The sequence below is a fragment of the Triturus cristatus genome, chromosome 4_1 (genome assembly GCF_964204655.1).
Source record: "Triturus cristatus chromosome 4_1, aTriCri1.1, whole genome shotgun sequence".
NCBI lineage: Eukaryota > Metazoa > Chordata > Amphibia > Caudata > Salamandridae > Triturus > Triturus cristatus.
In genome coordinates, this window is record NC_140585.1 from 707,582,389 (window position 1) to 707,601,296 (window position 18,908).

The following is an 18,908-nucleotide window of genomic DNA, read 5'->3' on the forward strand; positions in this document are numbered from 1 at the left end:
TGTATTCTGAAATGTATTTAAATCAATCATGTGATGTTATGTGCAAGACCAGTAACCGGCAATCAATCAATCACTCAATCAGGGGTTTGTAAAGCATGACCGTGAGGGTCTCAAGGTGCTGGTGAGGGGCTGCTGGTCCTTCTGGGTGTGGAGGATCATTCGAAGAGCCAGGTCTTGAGGTTCCTCTTGAATTGGGTCAGCGACGCAGATTCCAAGTCTTGGCGGCGAGGGATGAGAAGGAACTTCCTCCGATTCTGGTCTTGTGGATCCTGGGGATGGAGGCTAGGGTGCGATCGGTGGAATGGAGTTGTCTGGCAGCAACGTGAAATGAGAGGCTGTGGTTCAGGTATACTTGTCCTATGTTCTGGAGAGCTTTGTAAGCATGTGTGATGTAGCTATTGTGGGGGATGTTGAGGACCAGTCTGGCAGAGGCGTTTTGAACATTCTGTAGTTTCTTGAGTTGTTTCTGGATGAGGCTGGTGTAGAGTGTTGTGCTGTAGTCAAGTCTGCTGGTGATGGGTGCATGGGTGACAGTCTTTCTGGATTCTGTGGGGATCCATCTGAATGTCTTTCGAAGCAGGCAGAGTGTGTTGAAGCAGGCTGAGAAAACTGTGTTGATCAGGCGGTTCATTGTGTGCGATGAGTCCAGTATAATGCCAAGGATGCGTGCGTGGTCTGTAGGTGTGGGAGGGGGACCCAGATCAGTTGGTCAACAGGTGTCATCCCAGGCAGAAGGGGTGGGACCCAGGATGAGGACTTTGGTCTTGTCTGAGTTGAGCTTGAGGCAGCTGTCTTTCATTCAGGTGGCAATGGCCTTTATTCAACGGTGGAAGGAATATATGATGTTACAATGCATACCATTACAACGCATGCTTTTACATCACCGATTTTTCAATGATAACACTATTACATCGCATGTTTTTACAACACATACCATTACAATGCATGTACATTGAGATACATCAAAACTACCATTAAAATGCATTCCATTACAATGCACACTATTATTACGCATACCATTACAACGCATACTATTTTTTAATTTTAATATAAATTAGTATTTTTTTAGGGGTTTTGGGTGGCAGAGATTATTAATACCCAGGAATTACTTTTAATGCTCGAGTACTTTTTAAAGTACCTTTCCATTAAAATGCCTGAGTATTAATAACAATATTTAAAAAATGTTCAAAAAGACAGGGAAAAAGAAGCATAAATTTGAAACCTTTCACACAAACAAAAAGAGATTAAACATCCAATCTTCTTCAGAAAACATTAAAAAAACGTAAGTCCTTCAACTATTTTTGGTCAAACATATGTTTATTAGCATTTAGCATATACTTCGGTACAGTACGGCAAACGCAACAAGGCACTTATACAAAATATTGCAATGTTAGTTATACCGAGGTTGAACTCTTACCAACAACACAGGCCCAAGCCGTCCTTTGTAAAGGACCTATATTAACAAATACAGTTTCAAGTTTTGTAAGGCATGGAGTATCCCTTATATTAAGAATGTGTACGCTCAACCAGTCTTTCTTTTGTGACAGGTTTTAACTCAAACCCTTCCAACTGGGAAGGTACCCCGAAAATAACCCCCTCCCAACAAACATTGTATGTGGTGGCGGCGACACGTTTTGGCATTGATTACAGTTTAGTCATGCGTAGGGTGTTCAAAATTGAAAGAGGTGCATATCCCTAACTGAAGGCGGACATACTGCAAGTGGCAATCCACATGTAAGGAAGGCAACCAGTGGTCCCCATTTGTACTCAAAACGTTTATAATCGTCCCGGAAGATATCCGTCATTCTCTCGAGACAAAGTAATTTCCAGAGTCTAAAATGCCACAGTGAAAGAGTGGGAGTTGCTTTTTTCTTCCAGGCTGCCGAGATCGTTACTTTTGCGGCCCCTATGCATGTCCACATGATGGCCTTATCTGCTCTGGTTTGGTGTTCAAGGGACGGGTCTCTAATGCCCAGAAGGACTCCTTCTATAGTAGTTGGTATAGGGTAGCCCAACATGCTTTTAATTTGTGCGAGGATTTCCTCCCAGAAAGGTCTTAATGTGGGGCAGTCCCACCAAATATGTTGGAAGCCGCCAAGCAGGCCACAGCCCCTCCAGCATTTATCTGATGTATTTGGGAAGATTTGTTTAAGTTTAGCGGGGTAAAGGTACCAGTCCATTAATGTCTGACCACAACCCGGCCCATTTCATATTGAGTATGTCTCTTTGTATCACCCCTTCCCACATAGCCATGTATCTAGGTCGCGGAGAGTGTGTGGAGGAGAGCAGGGACTTGTATAGGAACAAAATCACCCCTCACATAGAGCCCACTCTTTGCACAAAAGTTTCAAAGCCTGTTCTCTCTCTCATAGTCGTGTCACGAATGTGAGGGGTAATGGCCCAGTGCTTGAGCTGGAGGTAATGAAAGTATTCATGAGGCTTTATGTGAAACTCCCTTCTGCAATTGTCAAAAGTAAGAATATCATAGTTATGGAATAGATGGGATAGCATTAGCAGCCCCCTTCTCTCCAGGAGTTAAAGGGCCCTTCTCGAAGGGCCGGAGGAAAGGCCGGATTGAAGTGTATCATGTATAGGGCGAGGGGAACATGGCCACTGCTCGCTACCGGATATTGAGTCCCACACTTCAGGGTGGTGCAAGTGGGGGTGCTGATATAAGCATTCACGGGTCGCTCCTTCTTGGGTTTCCATACAACATCCCAGATTGTCCTCCCCGAAATGGCTCAGTCCATATGAAGCCAGTGTTTTTCCAACTCCCTTTTAGACCATTCCGCCACTATCCTCAATTGAGCTGCTATATAGTAAAGACCTAAGTCCAGTAGTCTTACTTCTCCCTCCGCTCTGGGTCGCCTCAATATTGAAAAGGAAAGTCCTGCCCTCCCCCCCTTGGCCATATAAATTGCGTAAGGAGGTACCTAACCTTGGGGAAAACATTTTTATCGAGTTCAATAGGTAATGCTTGAAAGAGATATAAAAGTTTGGGGAGCACCGTAATTTTGACCGCATGTATGCGGCCGAGCCAAGAAATAAAAAGGGGCTTCCAGCGCTTAAGATCGTTTTGGAGCTGAAGGAGAGAGGGCGGGAAGTTGGCTTTGTAAAGCCCTTCCACGCGTGGTGTCAGATGAATCCCCAGGTACTGTAGTCAATTGGAGTGGGGTATGTGTCTGCAGTTCACCTGCCTCAGCGTACTGGACCGTGAGATTAAGTATATATGATTTATCCAGGTTAACTTTGAAACCCGCTTCAGCTTCAAACCTAGCCAGTTCAGACTGCAGTGCAGGGAGAGAGAGTGATGGTTCTGCGAGAGATAAAAGCACGTCATCTGCAAAAAGTGAGATTTTGTGGGTGTCTCCTCCAAAAAGTATTCCTTTAATCGCTGGAGCTTCCCGAATGCATATCGCTAATGGCTCAATGCTAAGAGCAAACAATAGGGGTGACAAGGGGCATCCCTGTCTCATCCCTCTCATAAGGGAAAAGGGGGCAGATAGAGTCCCATTTACTTGCACTCTAAAGCAGGGTTGTATGTAATTAGCCCTGACCATATTAATAAATTTATCTGCGAAGCCAAAGTGCGTGAGCGTGCTAAAAAGAAATGACCAATCCACCCTGTCAAAGGCCTTCTTGGCATCCAACCCAAGCTGGAATCTTTCATTTGGTGACTTTCTCAATGAGGTGTACTATTTGCCGAATGTTATCATGAGTCTATCTTTTATGAAGCCTGATTGATCAGGGTGGACTAGGTCTGGCAGCAGGTCATTTAGCCAGGCAGCTAGGATAGCTGAATAAAGCTTCGCATCTAAATTTAAGAGGGCGATGGGGCGATATGAGGGGCACAGATGAATATTTTTCCCTGGTTTAGGAATAACTGTGATCACTGCCTCAGCACTCGAGGGGGTCACCCCTCCATCCTCTGCCATTTTATTAAAAAGATGTGTGAGGTGTGGTATGAGGTCTGGCGCAAAGGTCTTGTAGAAGTGAGTCTTCAATCCGTCCATGCCAGGGGTTTGTTGAGTTTGAGGGAGGTAATGATTTTGCTCCCCTCCTCTGGTGTTATGGGAGCCGTAAGTCTGTCGTTCCAGTCTTGTGAGACCTGGGGAACTGTAGTGCCTGGAGGTATCTGTTTTGCATCTCCGTATTTCATGTTTACCCCGTGAATAGTGTCCTGTAAAAGGATCCAAAAATGTCTGCCTTTTGTGGACCAACCCGCCCTCCCTGTCCTGTATGCCGCCAATGTATTATCTTTCACGCTTCTCTTACAGTTGCCTAGCTAAGTGTTTGCATATTTTGTTTCCCTGGGATTAGGAGAGTTGGCGTAGTTTCAATATTGTGTATTCTGCCTGGTTATTATAGATTGCCTTACTTTTTCCCCGTAGTGCAGTAAGGGTGTGTAGTGAACCTCTGGTGGGTTTGTTCTTATGTTCTTTTTCTGCTCTTTCTAGTTCTGCCTTTAGGCATTCTCTCTCCTTAGCTCTCTGTTTGTTCAGGGTGGAATTCAGTTCCATGCACTTCCCCGTATGACCCCGTTGAAGGCGTCCCAGTTATTGAACACTGATGTATCCTCTGGCATTTTTAAAGTAAAAAAGTCCATGATCGCTTCTCTCAACTCAGTTCGCAGCACTTTGTCCCTCATGAGTGAGATCGGGAAATACTACTTGCGTGTTGTAGACGTGACTTCCCTCCAGTTGGGACCGATACTGGGCAATGGTCCGAAATGGAAAGGGGGAAGATCTTGGCCTCCTGGAAGGTGCCTAGCAGGTTCTGGCTAAGAAAAATATAGTCAAGTCTGGAGTATGTATGGTGTATGTGAGAGTAAAATGTATGATCTCTAGTCTGAGGGTATAGTGTACGCCAGGTGTTTCTGAGGCCTAAGTCGTGTATTTTCTGTTTAATATCTTTAGAGAAGGAGCTGGTTCCTTATCTGTGAGATTGAGTGCTATCTAGATTGGCTTGACAAGTAAGATTAAAATCGCCCAATAGGATCATTGGCCCCTCTGCAAAATTACTTATTTTATCTAGTAGTGTAGCTAAAAAGGCCGCCTGGCCCATATTGGACTCATATGTTGCAATAAAGGACCACAATCTACCCTTGCTTCCTTTTCTGCCTGAATGGCTGTTGGCTGGAATTTCATTGAGCTGTTGAAGAGGAGTGCGACCCCGCGGTGTTTAGAGAGTGCTGAGGATCTATATATAAGAGGGTATTGTTTGTGTCTAAGTCTCGATTCCTCGGCCCTTTGAAGCTGTGTCTCTTGGAGAGCCACTATGTCAAAGTGATGGTCTGTAAGATATTTCCAGACTTCTTGTCGCTTTTTGGATGAATTGAGACCCGTAATGTTCCACGTCACTATAGAGAGCACCATCTTTCCGTTGGTGTCCCCTCCCTCTCTATTCTGTCCCCATGTACCATATCTGTGCTCCCGGCCCCAGTTTCTGGGGTTAGTGGTCCACCCAATTGTGTCTGTCTTAATGAGTGTGCCCTAACTAGAACATGTCTTCGTGAGTACTTAAGCGGAGCCGCCACCACTCCCAAAACCCTCTCCCTCCCAACAAACAAACAAAAGCAAACCCCAACATTACCAACAACAACATGTCGGATCAATGATAAGTATCTGATTGTGGGTGTATCCACCCTTCTGGGTATGTTGATGGATGGAGCAACCAGAATCCCCGTCCGCGCCCATCTTGAGTGTTCAAAAGAGAAAAAATGACCAACTACTTGGCTAGATCGCCGACGTGGAGCAGGTCCAGTCTGTCCAAATCCCCAGGTTCAAGCAGCTTTTCATGGTCCATGGGGATCCCCGACCAGGCATATCTGTCCTCCGCTGTAGAGATCGTAGTTCCTTGGTTTCTGTGAGACTATGTTGTAAAGTGCCTCCCTCTGGTCATCATTTATGACCCCCCTTGGGCTTGTGGTCAATGGTGGTGTGGTCGTGCGGCCTCTGTCTGTCCCCTTGGACTGTCGCTGTGTGTCGGAATCAGCTGGAGGGACGCCTAGCAGTTTCAACCCTTCCTTTAGCTCGGTAACATGTCGTCGCATGTACTTATGTTCAAAACTCAGGCCAAATGGGTAAGTCCATCGATATCTGACATGGTCTTCGCAGAGTTTCGATGTGATGGGTCTAAACTGTTGTCGCCTCGCCAGGATTGCAGGTGTCCGATCCTGATATATGCTGCATGTGTGTGTCGCGATCCTAGAGCCGCAGGCCGAGTCCGGCGCTAAACAGACTACAAGGCCCAGAAGGCCAAGGGGCAAAGACGTGCGGGAAGAGCAGCTCGCTACGTTACCGCGCATTACAAAAGCCCCGCCTCTTCCAGGAAGCGGGGCTTGACAAACAGTCCGTGATCTGGATTTCCCTGTTTCGTAGAGTAGCGCGTTGCGGATGGTATTCCCCGCGGATCCTTTTGCGCGCTACTCTTTCAAGCCCCGAGTTGGATTTGAGACATCTTTGGCCCCTGAGGATTGAGACTTTTCAACGCACCCGTGATTACGATCTTTGGAGATCGGTTCAGGTATTTAGGTCCGCGCAGGGAGTGGAAGCTTCTCCCGCTCTGCCTGCGCTCCTTTTGTTGTGTTTCCCCCATTCCTCAAAAAGGCATTCCAATTGTCTGTTGGAGTCCGCAGTACCTTGGGTTCTTGGCCTCTATGAAACTGTCCTACGTCGCCAGAACCAGACTACGTTTCCTTGTTTTATTTGGTGGCACAAGCCTGCCGGGCCCGTGTGGGCGTTGTGACGTTTAACACGCCTACCAGGGTACCCCCGACGGAGGGCTTGTGCAACATTCACATCCTGTTTGAATTCCTGCCGTGTTTACCGAGGGATCCCTGGAGAATACTTAAAACTACAGTAAGGAGAGACGTAAGGGAAGAGGGGGTGTATGGTATCTTTCATAGTAATGCTCCTAAACTCCCTCTGACCCATTGCTTCTGTTATTTTCTCCCACTGCAGCCTACCTCAAAAGGGACCGTGCCTTACCACTTCCCGGCATCCGTTCCCCATCCCTCTGCACTCCCACAGTTTCCGTTATCTTCTCCCGGTTGTCCCCCGGGTTGCATCTTCACACCTGGAGTTTATCTAGATCTAGGTGGGCGTTGTTTCCAGGGGAATAATCGGGATTATCTACACGACATCGTCCCTGCTGGCCGCCCTTGTTGCAGGTTAGTGGTCTTTTCACGTTGCACTTGGCCTAACAGTCTCGACAGTGTGCCCTTGGAATGAGATATTGTTTTTTTTACGGGCCACCTGCAGGACCACTTCCTTCACCTTATAGGAGTGGAACTTAGTGAGCACATCCCATGTCCGTCTCAATTCTCCGGTTGGTGGTCCCCCTACACGATGTGCCCGCTCCAACTTAATCTAGAGTGTTTGTGGGCTTACAATCTCTGCGAATAGACCTTTGAGGAAAGCTTCAAGATCCGACCCTTGCGCTCCCTCCTCCCGGTCTCGGATCCGTATGTTATCCCTCCGTGCCCTGTTTTCCAGGTCTTCAGATTTTTATTGAGTTAGGTATAGTTGCTCTTGAAGGTCTCGTGGTTTATCGTGCGCTTCTGAGGTTCTCTTTTCTACCCCCTGTGTCTACATTTCCAAGTCTACTACTCTCATGCCCACCGAGTCAACATCTTGTTGGAGTGTGGCCATACGGCCGTTTAAGTCAGTTTTCAATTGATCAATGGAGGCCTTAATGTCCTGACTTAGTTCCGCCCGGAGTTCCATTTTAAAATCTCACAGAGATGCCATCAAGTCATCTTTCGTCAGGGCCATGGCTTCTGTGGGGGCGTCGCGTTCTAACGGCAGTCGTTTGTCCGCTGGCGGGAAGAAGTTGGAGAATGTATTCGAGACTTTGTCCAGCGCCTTCTTTGGTGGCATAGAGGCAGACCCTGCTGCACCCCCGCTGCTATAGTATGGGAGGCAGGCACCCCGGATATCTATCTCTTCTTTTTGCCCCATGCGTAATGCTGATAGTAATCAGTGGAAGCAATGACTCTCCCAATCAGCAGTTCAACGGTCCCAGGGGGCAAGGTCACCAATCTTCCAGAGATCCGACCCTGCCGCAGGTGTGTCACTTCAGGGCGCCATTACCCCATCACACTTTTGAATGGAGGCGAAGTAGCTATTCCACCTCTCTTCTTCCAGACAGCCCTGGGCCTGCCAATGTTATGGACGCTCACACCATGCAGTACGTACTTCTCGCTGTAAGGCCGAGCCTTGCATCAGTCGCCATCTTGGATTTAAGTATAGAGTCCTGAGGGGTCCCGTTGGCCTGAACATTTCCTCGCTCTGTACTACCTGGCCAGGGTGTCTCAGAGCCTCACCGCCTCAAGAGAGTTTTCCGCTACCACATTGCCGTCTCCAGCTCGCCCGGAGCACTCGCTTCCTTCCCTAGTGCGACGCATGGTAATTAAGTGTGCCTTTAGTCTTCAGTGCCACTCTGGGGCAGTCAGCGTGGTGGATTCCTACTCTGCATGGGACGTGTCTCCTACGGCGCAGCCCTTTCCCGCAGCGGCTGCCATCTTAAGGTCAGGCATGGGGCCCGAGAAGAGTCCAGGCCTTCAAATAGACCTCTAGTCGGTTTTGGCTGGTTGGATCCCAACACGGCCGCACCGTCCCTCTGTCACTCTTCCCCACTGCAATATCTTTCTCAGCTCACCCAGTGCGCTTGATCCCTCCGCTGGCGTGACGTGTGGTGACATGGCTGGCCCCAGTGTGAGCTCCGCAGAGTCTGCTGTACTGCTTCTGGTGACCTACGCCCGCAGTGCTCATCTGTAAGTACCTCTGGTAGAGGGGAGGGGGATAGCGCGACAAGGCAGGCCTCCCGATCACTATGCCCTCGGTCTGCAGCCTCCACGTCTCAGGGGCCCGGCAGTCGCCATCTTGAGGAGCTCCGTGGCCGACACCACGTGCCTCCGATGTAGCTCAAAGCTGGGTGCCCTGTCGGAAATCAAGGTCTCCACACCTGCCCCGGTCGCCGAGCTATAGTTTGAGTATCTTGGCGGCAGTTGCGGCGGTGCCCATCAACGTTTATACACTCAAGATTTGAGCGCGGACCAGGAGCCGATACGAGTTACGTCCGCCATCTTGCCTGGCCACGCCCTTCAAATATTTTTATTACACTACCTGTGCCAGCAACTACACAAAATGGCTGACATTCCAAGAAGGAATGTACAAACAAACATTTTTAGACATGAAAAAATAAATATACTTTCTCTCAGGTTGTGAATCACACGAAAATACTGTTTCCAAACATATTTTATTTTAAATTGCTGTTTACCCTCAAAAAACGTATAAAAGAACCAACCACCATTTTGTGCTCAGTGATAAACTGACTTCCGAGGTGACCACACACAGCAGGAGTAGCAGGAGTAGCAGGAGAATATTGCTGTTTGTCAAATTGAACACTGCCATCTACAGACCGAAGTAAGGGTACGTTTACAATAAAACAGCATCATATTATTAACACATAAATCATAAATACTCACAATATAATTTTACATTCATTTACAGGATTTACACATTTTGAAAAGCAGCCAGAAATCTAAAGCAGCTATTCGACAAATTAGCTCAACATTAAAAAGTAAGTGATTAAATGAAAAAAAATGGAACGTACATTTAAAAAGCCCATAAGGTAGATGAGAAATTAAACTACATTTTGCTTTTGAAATTAACAGATTTTGGACATAAATCAACACCAAATACAAAGCAGGAAGAAACAAACCTTTACAGAATCAAATGTAAGTAAACTGTTAACAATAATCTGAATGAAAAAAAAAATATTGATCCGAGAAATATAACATTAGCAGACAAAAAACAGAATTATATTTAAAATATTACTAATTTAACTCAAGAAACAGGCTGAGGGAAAGAGTTGGATAATGGTGGGGGCAAACTTACTATTCCTACTCCGACCTGAGCTTGCCTCAGGTAAAGTGCTGGATGGTGGTGGGGGCAAACTTATATTCCTATTTCGACAGGTGCTAGCCTCAGGGACAGTCTTGGATGGTGGTGGGGCAAATTTACTATTCCTACTCCAACAGGTGCTTGCCTAAGGGAAAGTGTTGGATGGTGGTGGGGGCAAATTTACTATTCCCACTCCAACAGGTGTTTGCCTAAGGGAAAGTGTTGGATGGTGGTGGAGGCAAATTTACTATTCCTACTCCGACCTGTACTGGCCTCAGGGAAAGTGCTGGATGGTAGTGTGGGCAAATTTACTATTCCTACTCCGACAGGTGCTTGTTTCAGGGATCGTGCTGGATGGTGGTTGGGGCAAATGTACTATTCCTACTCCGACATGTGCTTGTCTCAGGGAAAGTGCTGGATGGTGTTGGGGGCAAATTTACTATTCCTACTCCAATAGGTGCTTGCCACAGGGAAAGTGCTTGATAGTGTTGGGGCGAATTTACTAGTCCTACTCCAACCTGTGCTGGTCTCAGGGAAAGTGTTGGATGGTGGTGGGGGAAAATTTAGTATTCCCACTCCGACATGTACTTGTCGCAGGGAAAGTGCTGGATGGAGGTGGGGGGTAAATTTATTATTCCTACTCTGACCTGTGTTTGCCTCAGGGAAAGTGCTGGATGGTGTTGGGAGAAAATTGATTCTACTTAGGGGCCAATTCTGATTCCGGACGTAAAACGTACCAACATACACGGACAGGGAACGGAGACTGACCGACACAGACCGGCACCGTATGACCCGCGCAGTACGATGCAACGCGTGTGAATTACAACCCACTTGAACCGTACGCAAATCAGTGATTCGCCCGTAAAATGACCGGGAATCGTACCGACCGACACGCATCAGGAATTGACGCGACCGAAATGTACCCGCAATGCACGAACCGTGCAGTACAATGCAATACGTGTGCATTGAGACCGACTTGCAAGGAGTACGACCATGAAAACCGAGACGCACAGCAAATAGTGACTAGCAAACAACAGACCCCTTTGCGTCCGACGTGTACGCCAACGTCGAAAAACAGCAGAATGTCAGTGTGACAGACTCTGGTTACCCTGCGCGTGCCACTGGCAGCGTCCGACACGGTAAAACAAACGTCTCTATCATGCACAACAAAAGCAAAGAAAATGACACAAAAAAAGCACCAAAAAACAAACGACAAAGCCAATAAATAAAATAAATAAAAAGGGAACAAAGACACCCACAACTCCACCTATATAAAGGCAAGAAATCCCTACCATGATCCTTTACAAACTACAGCCATATTACAGCAGACACCACTACCACACTGCAGAGACACACCACAACTCACACAACTACACCATTTGCACCACTCAAAAACTAAATCACATATTCACTGACAAACTCACACCCACCACACTCACATATACCCCCCACACATCAATCCCCACAACCACCCAGCACCATGGCTCCCAAGAAGAATCCAAAGTTCACAGATAGTGAGTCGGAAGTCATGATTGACGAAATACTCAGGGTAGAGCCACAGTTGCTTGGCAAATTGGTCCAACAGACCCCCATGTCACAGAAAACCAAGATGTGGGAGAGGATTGTCGACAAGGTCAACGCACAAGCACCTTGTTTGCGCACAAAGGACGATATGCAGAACAGGTATTATGATGTACACAGGAGGGTCAAGAAGCTCATCGACAGGGAACACACCCTGAGCAGGCAGACTGGTGGTGGCCCTCCTGCCAAACCAACGCATTCAGGTCCTGGGAGGAGAAGGTGTGGGCTACCTACTACCGGAGAGAATACATGGATTAACAGGAATACCAGAGCCTGGTGAGTACACAACCTATTTACTCAAATTTGTGTGGCAATACACATTTAGCACTGTCAAGGGGACTGTGAAACCAATTACTGCCAGCAAGGCCATAGCAACGGAAAGGCAAGTATCCTGTGACGTGTATATCAGTTACACAAACACAATACCTGCCATCCCACAGTAATATGGAACTACGACCTAACATGTAGAAACCTAAAGACTAATACTGCAAGGCATGACCATAAAAAAACAACAAACACTGTCATCCATTTTCCTACCACTGTCACACCACCTCACAGGAAAGCTGAGTCAAAATGATGGTCGGTTTGGCTGCTGGGAATGTGCATGTAGCAGAAAGCATGATGGGAGTTGCATTCACAGCCACCAGTCCCCCACCCACATGTACCTGCAAGCTCACACTGAACCGCGCTCACCTCACAGGGAGTGCAAAAGTACTGCCAAGATGGCCCTGCTGTGGGGAGCACAAGGCCCTGCTGGGCCTTGGGCTCTAATTGACAACAGGACACCAATGCCTGACAGCCTTAAAAGTAACTACTACTCCCTGCAATGGAAGCATGCTGCATGGTGGGATGTCTGGACTGGGGGAGGAGGACTAACTGCTCTGACTACATCTACCATCAGGCACTTGCACACACACACACACACCCTTAACACAAACTACACCCAACCCACTGGTCTAATGCATTCCTTCAGAATCCATTTAAATATCCCACAAAGATTCGACACACTGGGTTCTGCTGTGTGAAGGACATGGGCTTGTCGGGACTTGAGTGTAAGCAAACAACAGGACACCACTGCTTGCCAACTTGTCAGCACAGGCACACCACCATATAGTGAAAAAGATTCACAAGAAAGCTCAGGTATTGTGGGAAGGTGGGTGGAGCCAAAAGCATGATGGGAGTTGCAGTAACAGCCACCAGTCCCCCACCCACATGTCCCAGCAAGTTCACACTGAACCATGCTCACCTCACAGGGAGTGCAAAAGTCCTGCCAAGATGGCTGGCACTAGGTCCTGCTGTGGGGAGCACAAGGCCCTGCTGGGCCTTGGGCTCTAACTGACAAGAGGACACCAACGCCTGACAGCCTGAAAGGTAACTACTACTCCCTGCAATGGAAGCATGCTGCATGGTGGGATGTCTGGACTGGGGGAGGAGGACTGCCAGCTCTGACTACATCTACCAGCAGGCACTTGCACACACACCCCTCCCACCAACACCAAAATACACACCTGGGATTATGCTCCACAAGAAAGTCAGTGAAAAGTCTCTACCAAGAACCCTGACAATGTGCTCCGCTGTGGGTAGCACAAGGCCCTGCTTTGAAATTGTGCACAAACAAACAACTGGATACCACTGTCAGTCATCTTGCCATTGCCATCTCAATCACTCACATGGAAGCACAGTCACAGGAAGGAAGCTTAGGTATTGTGGGAAGGTGGGTGGAGCCAAAAGCATGATGGGAGTTGCAGTCACAGCCAGCAGTCCCCCACCCACATGTCCCAGCAAGCTCACACTGAACCATGCTCACCTCACAGGGAGTGCAAAAGTACTGCCAAGATGGCTGACACTAGGCTCTGCTGTGGGGGCCACTAGGCCCTGCTGGGCCTTGGGCCCTAACTGACTACAGGACACAACTGCCTGACAGCCTGAACGTAAATTATGACTCCCTGCAATGGAAGCATGACACATGGGGGATTAGCTGGCCTCTGTGGGTGAAGGAGGTCCTGAAATGACTCCAAATGCCATAAATGCCACCTCAAAGCACACCTTCTCAGCCAGAACACGGTGCACCCTTGGGACCAGTCACTCCAAAAGTAAATGCCTTGGGAAGATGGCTGACACATGGTCATGAGGTATGAATTGTCTGCAAGTCACACCTATGCACTGGCCAACTCAAACACATCTACACTCACAGCCATTGGAACTGTAGGTATCCTCCCACTCTCTGAAGATGCAGTGTCCCTGTGGTGTCCCCTGACCTGGCTGTGAAGGTGTGTCTCGCAGATGAAAATTGGGGAGATGTAGACATAGTACATAGCACCAAGCACACACAATGTCACCCAAACATCATTGACAGTGGACACCTGACAGTGACTAGAATGGACACACACATATAGCTGACACTGTAGCATGGTGTCATTCACAAAATGGGTCGTTGTGAGCTGAATCTCAATTCCACATCTATATAAACAACCGCAATGGAGCGCACACCGCTAGCTCCTCCTCCGGGTCGCCCCATGGGAAGCTGGTGCATGAAGTTCTTAAGTGGCTCACCCCAGTGGGTGCATACTTGCATTCACACTCGAGCATAGGTGTATCCGCCGACGCTGACCTTCAGGGACCATTTTCATTGGGGGAACACGCCTGGTAGGTGTAGCAGTGTGCGACCAATCTGGTTTAACTTTATATTCAGGCTCCCTTGAGCCGGTGGAGTCGACGGACTCATGGTTACGCACCTGCGCGCTACGAGAGGTACTAGACCTGATACGATTTTAGCAGCTTACACAGCAACCCCACACATTTTCCTACTCCCTGCTGACGAGAGGCAACTACCTCGAAACACGTGTCCAGGGATGGCACACGCCACGCATACTTGCATTCACACTCGAGCATAGGTGTATCCGCCGACGCTGACCTTCAGGGACCATTTTCATTGGGGGAACACGCCTGGTAGGTGTAGCAGTGTGCGACCAATCTGGTTTAACTTTATATTCAGGCTCCCTTGAGCCGGTGGAGTCGACGGACTCATGGTTACGCACCTGCGCGCTACGAGAGGTACTAGACCTGATATGATTTTAGCAGCTTACACAGCAACCCCACACATTTTCCTACTCCCTGCTGACGAGAGGCAACTACCTCGAAACACGTGTCCAGGGATGGCACACGCCACGCATACTTGCATTCACACTCGAGCATAGGTGTATCCGCCGACGCTGACCTTCAGGGACCATTTTCATTGGGGGAACACGCCTGGTAGGTGTAGCAGTGTGCGACCAATCTGGTTTAACTTTATATTCAGGCTCCCTTGAGCCGGTGGAGTCGACGGACTCATGGTTACGCACCTGCGCGCTACGAGAGGTACTAGACCTGATACGATTTTAGCAGCTTACACAGCAACCCCACACATTTTCCTACTCCCTGCTGACGAGAGGCAACTACCTCGAAACACGTGTCCAGGGATGGCACACGCCACGCATACTTGCATTCACACTCGAGCATAGGTGTATCCGCCAACGCTGACCTTCAGGGACCATTTTCATTGGGGGAACACGCCTGGTAGGTGTAGCAGTGTGCGACCAATCTGGTTTAACTTTATATTCAGGCTCCCTTGAGCCGGTGGAGTCGACGGACTCATGGTTATGCACCTGCGCGCTACGAGAGGTACTAGACCTGATACGATTTTAGCAGCTTACACAGCAACCCCACACATTTTCCTACTCCCTGCTGACGAGAGGCAACTACCTCGAAACACGTGTCCAGGGATGGCACACGCCACGCATACTTGCATTCACACTCGAGCATAGGTGTATCCGCCGACGCTGACCTTCAGGGACCATTTTCATTGGGGGAACACGCCTGGTAGGTGTAGCAGTGTGCGACCAATGTGGTTTAACTTTATATTCAGGCTCCCTTGAGCCGGTGGAGTCGACGGACTCATGGTTACGCACCTGCGCGCTACGAGAGGTACTAGACCTGATACGATTTTAGCAGCTTACACAGCAACCCCACACATTTTCCTACTCCCTGCTGACGAGAGGCAACTACCTCGAAACACGTGTCCAGGGATGGCACACGCCACGCATACTTGCATTCACACTCGAGCATAGGTGTATCCGCCGACGCTGACCTTCAGGGACCATTTTCATTGGGGGAACACGCCTGGTAGGTGTAGCAGTGTGCGACCAATCTGGTTTAACTTTATATTCAGGCTCCCTTGAGCCGGTGGAGTCGACGGACTCATGGTTACGCACCTGCGCGCTACGAGAGGTACTAGACCTGATACGATTTTAGCAGCTTACACAGCAACCCCACACAATTTCCTACTCCCTGCTGACGAGAGGCAACTACCTCGAAACACGTGTCCAGGGATGGCACACGCCACGCATACTTGCATTCACACTCGAGCATAGGTGTATCCGCCGACGCTGACCTTCAGGGACCATTTTCATTGGGGGAACACGCCTGGTAGGTGTAGCAGTGTGCGACCAATCTGGTTTAACTTTATATTCAGGCTCCCTTGAGCCGGTGGAGTCGACGGACTCATGGTTACGCACCTGCGCGCTACGAGAGGTAGTAGACCTGATACGATTTTAGCAGCTTACACAGCAACCCCACACATTTTCCTACTCCCTGCTGACGAGAGGCAACTACCTCGAAACACGTGTCCAGGGATGGCACACGCCACGCATACTTGCATTCACACTCGAGCATAGGTGTATCCGCCGACGCTGACCTTCAAGGACCATTTTCATTGGGGGAACACGCCTGGTAGGTGTAGCAGTGTGCGACCAATCTGGTTTAACTTTATATTCAGGCTCCCTTGAGCCGGTGGAGTCGACGGACTCATGGTTACGCACCTGCACGCTACGAGAGGTACTAGACCTGATACGATTTTAGCAGCTTACACAGCAACCCCACACATTTTCCTACTCCCTGCTGACGAGAGGCAACTACCTCGAAACACGTGTCCAGGGATGGCACACGCCACGCATACTTGCATTCACACTCGAGCATAGGTGTATCCGCCGACGCTGACCTTCAGGGACCATTTTCATTGGGGGAACACGCCTGGTAGGTGTAGCAGTGTGCGACCAATCTGGTTTAACTTTATATTCAGGCTCCCTTGAGCCGGTGGAGTCGACGGACTCATGGTTACGCACCTGCGCGCTACGAGAGGTACTAGACCTGATACGATTTTAGCAGCTTACACAACAACCCCACACATTTTCCTACTCCCTGCTGACGAGAGGCAACTACCTCGAAACACGTGTCCAGGGATGGCACACGCCACGCATACTTGCATTCACACTCGAGCATAGGTGTATCCGCCGACGCTGACCTTCAGGGACCATTTTCATTGGGGGAACACGCCTGGTAGGTGTAGCAGTGTGCGACCAATCTGGTTTAACTCAATTCCACATCTGTCTGCGTTGCACACATCATTCACACAACACATCATTCACTGACATGGACACTCAAAACACAATGACTAACATGGACTGCATCGGAGGAAGCATGCAACTCACAGCAGCAGAACTGTAACACACACACCTCTGCCCATCACTGTCACGAGCATGTAAAAGCAAGAGAGTGCTTCTGTGCCCAATCCCTCTCACCATGGTGGAAATTGACAAGATAGAAGATGTTAGCACTTACATAAGTCAGCACCAACTTCATTAGCTAGGCTAACCCCATGACTTGTCTGAAATGAGATGTGAACTAGGAACACAGACAACAAATCAGTATCTAACATTGGATCTCTGGCATCCCGGACTGTGAACATGTTGCACTGACACACCAATGTGACGCACAGAGGAAAGAAAAGAATCACACAACACATGCCCCAATATTGATACATACCCGAAGTATAATTGTACGTATGTCATTGTTAAAGCACAATTGTGGGCAGGGATAATACAGCTGTGTCAGGCATGTGATGGAACCTGAGTAGCAATGGCCATCTACAGACAATTGATCAATACCTGAGCTGGTCATGCTCACAGCTTGACGTACACATCAAAATGATTCAAGTTGCCATTACAAAGTGCTTCAACAACATCAACCTCTGTCTGTCACAACTTAGGACAATGCAATTTTACAAACTCTCATAATGATGTACAGTGGCAACTGTCATGTGTGTGCAACTTTGATGTCGATAGAAACATAACATACATTGTGTGTCTCCTCCAAACACAGGGGATGCTGGGGACACAGCAGAGCCTGAAGAAGAGTCCCAGTCCCAGACTCTGGCGGACCCTGAGCTCCCTGGTGGGGATCAGTCCCTGTCATCTTCGGACGACAACCCTGAACGACCTGGCACCGCCGGTGTGAGTCATCGTGCAGCCCCAGCAGCAGGAACATCAGCACCCCCGGCAACCACTCCTGCCACATCTGACACCAGACAGAGTACCCCTGCCAACACTGACAGGCTGAGGCCACAGAACAACAATGGAACAGGTACACAGGGCACCCTGGAAGCAAGGGACAACACCACTGGAGCCAACACTCAAGGAGGCCCAGTGTCGCCTGTGCCGACCACGGCAGGTCCTGCCTGTGTGGGTAGGGGCGGTGGGAGGTTGGGCAGGCAGAGGACACGGCCTGCAGAGGGGGCTGGACTGCATGATGAGCCACACCTGGAACACATCATAGATGCGTACCAGGAAAGCACCGGAGGGTTTGGACAGGTAGTGGGGATCCTCAAGGAACTCAAAGAACAGCAGGCTGCCCATCATGCCCGCTTGGACTCCCACATGTCCCAGGTGGAGTCCAAGTGGGAAAAATTGGATGAACTAACAGCGGTGCATAGGGAAATAGTGACATGCCTCTGTCAGATCAGCACCAACATGACCACACTTCCCTGTGCACCCACATCTGTTGCCACAACATCCGCAACAGCCACAGGGAGGGAGGAGGACTCTGGCGGAGAGTCCTCGGCACCGTAGCAGCCTGCACATGAGGGTCCCCCGAGAAAGAAGAGGGGTCGTCCGAAGAAAGGCAATTGAGATGCTGATGGCCATGCATATCCCCCAGGTACCCAACACCTGGTCCTGATATTGTCCTTTGTGTGCAAACCATTTAACTTTGTCGACTTACATCAAAATCACCCACTTGACATGGAGGGTCAAAGTTGTGACAATGCACCAAATGACTGTGGATTCTACTCTGGACATTTAAAATCCCAAGACTACCAACTCACCTGTGAACTTTGGATTACCATCACATTGTACAGAACTTCCAATTCCGTTCACCATCCTTACACATGTTTGGAAATAAAATTACAATCACACAATATTTGCTTCTGTCGTGATTTATACTTGGTTTGTGCCATGGCGATGATGATCTGCTAAGGAACACTGAGCATGCAAACTACTACAGTCATGTGAACACCCTTATGTGAATCATGGGAATGTGACCCATATG